Here is a 2,276-nt window from a genome sequence, read left to right on the forward strand (position 1 = left end):
CTCCACTTTCTTCTGAATGCTTTCCTTGGCCAACTTCTCACAGAGGAGCTTTGATATTGTTTTCCTTTTCCAGATAGAGTCCGTTTCTTGAATCTGAAGACAAATGTGACACCATTTTAACATGTCTCAGTAGTCCTCATAAATTCCAGTAATTAATTCATCACTAAATGTTTTAACCTCTAATTGAAAATGATTTCATATTTGAGTCTTCGCAGGGGTTTTCCTACCATTTTCAAACTGGGTCCAGAGTCCGTAGAATTGGGAAAATTGACACATAAAATGTTCAAATTGGGAAAGTATGAAAAGTATTAATTACTTTGTGCTTAGATACGTATAAATAAAAGAGAAGAAAAAAATGTTTTCACTCAGCAAAACATGATATATATTCATAGCAAAATCTGTATCAGAGATCTCATTCCTTTCTGTCTAAAAAAAATTCTAATTATGTCTCCCCTCTTCCAGGGGGAGACATAGTTTTTGTACTTCATCTGTCTTTCTGTCTGTCACAAAATCTTGTGAACACTTCTCCTATATGGCTTATCGGATAGTCTTGAAACTTTGTGCAATGCTTCATTCTCATTTGTAGATGTGCATATTGGTGGGACAGGATGATCCAATTATTTTCCTTAAAGTTATAGTGGATCTAACAGGGGTGGAAGAACAGTGTCATTGTTACATAAGGGTCCAGCAAATGAAAAGACCCAGTCCCTATTGAAAATTCCCTCTAATTAGATAACAGCTAAACTATAAGCTGATTTTCATGGTGTACAAAATGCATACCTTAAACTCTGGATATTTCAAGACAGTCCTCAAGGAAACTATTGTGAGGCAGTCCATCTTCTTGGAAGGCTGTAGTGATTGTCTTTTTTTTTGTGTGTCTAGCTGAATTCTGCTGAAAGAATTTATTAGTCTCACTATCAACCTTGCCATGCATTAATTTTTTTAAAAGACCACACCTGTAATCAAAATCAAAGCATTACTTGTTTCTAAATATATACATCAGTATCATCACCAACAAAGACAGCCTTGTCTTGAAACACAAGCTTAGCATAACATGAAACCAATCATTACAATGACCAATGTTTCAAATTTATTTATATTAACAGTCCTTGACCAGTCGAATTTGATCAATATTTTCATTAGTTTGTCACTATGAAGATACCGTAATTTTCCAACTCAGTCTCAGATAGACATACACGGAGAAAATTTGTGGCTGGATCGGGAATTGAACCTAGGGACCTCTGTGCAAGATTTTACCAGTTGGTGCCGTGACTACTCGTCCTGCCAGGGGTGAAATGAATCTGGGTTGTGTGTCTTCGACGGCAAAAACAAATTAAAGGGAGGAATTTAGTAGTTAGGGCTACACGGACCGTGGATATCGACCTGGATAGCTCAGTGGTTAGAGCACCTGACTAGTAATGCAGGGATCCTAGGTTCGACTCCTGGTCCAGCCAAATATTTTCTCCTCCCCTATACTGCATTCCGTGACGTAACTTGCGCAGTGTTAAGTTTATACGTGTATCAAATTAAAAATCTAGGCCCACTGGCCTTCATTGTGGAATGAATAGTAGGATTGTTACATATAATGTCCGAAATTACAAACGTTCACAGAAAATACCAAAGATATGACCGAAATTAAAAATTATTGAAGTCGTCAAAGGAGGGACCAAAATTTTTAATGTGAATATGATAGTAGATGTCATGTATTACTGAGGTCATTTTAGCTCCTCTCTCGGTAATTTTTGTCATTTTTTTGGTAATTTCTGTAAATGGTACCGTAGTAGGCTAGTTTTGGTCATTCCTGCGCTGCGGAATGACTTACCACGTGCCCTGGCCTTGTGCTTGTTTAGCCTATATTGAATATACTTACCGATCTTGCAAAAATCTTTTGATTCCCGGGCAATATGGTACTAATATCTCATGTTTTATAAATTAATATACCTCGCGGACACTACTAAAGACAGAGATATTTCCGGCACCAACGGTCTCTTCGTAGATATGTTTGGTCTATCGTCCCGCTTTCCCATATTTGATATTTTCTATCTTTTTTTGCGCAAGAGTTAGCCTATTTTAAGTACAACTTAACTGAAATACAGGGGCAATTAACTCATTGTATAGGGGCAGGTAACTCGTGGTCGCCGCCCTGCAAGCGGTACCAAATAGCGTTAACCATATTGATCAGCGTTCGTTATCTTCACCTTTCATTCAATTAAATTGGAGAAATATTTGATACTCACATTTTCTGTTTTGTTTGAAAAGGAAGTCAGCCATTATGC

General features: G+C 37.3%; 1 long non-coding RNA gene across 2 annotated transcripts in view; it reads right to left on the reverse strand.

Moving 5' to 3' along the window:
• The window catches only part of LOC130047153 (uncharacterized), a 22,009-nt gene extending 19,968 nt beyond the window's left edge, over positions 1 to 2,041 (reverse strand). The window contains exons 1-3 of one of the 2 annotated variants that reach the window (XR_008796194.1): positions 1,871 to 2,041; positions 781 to 889; positions 1 to 93 (exon numbers count right to left, since the gene is read on the reverse strand). The exon at positions 1 to 93 is cut by the window's left edge and continues 53 nt beyond it. This is a non-coding gene — a long non-coding RNA (uncharacterized LOC130047153). Of the gene's footprint in view, positions 94 to 780; positions 893 to 1,870 lie in introns of both variants that reach the window. The other variant, XR_008796193.1, reaches the window with a different exon arrangement.
• Between the last annotated feature and the right edge of the window lie 235 nt (positions 2,042 to 2,276).

This window comes from Ostrea edulis, chromosome 6, assembly GCF_947568905.1.
Source record: "Ostrea edulis chromosome 6, xbOstEdul1.1, whole genome shotgun sequence".
Lineage (NCBI taxonomy): Eukaryota > Metazoa > Mollusca > Bivalvia > Ostreida > Ostreidae > Ostrea > Ostrea edulis.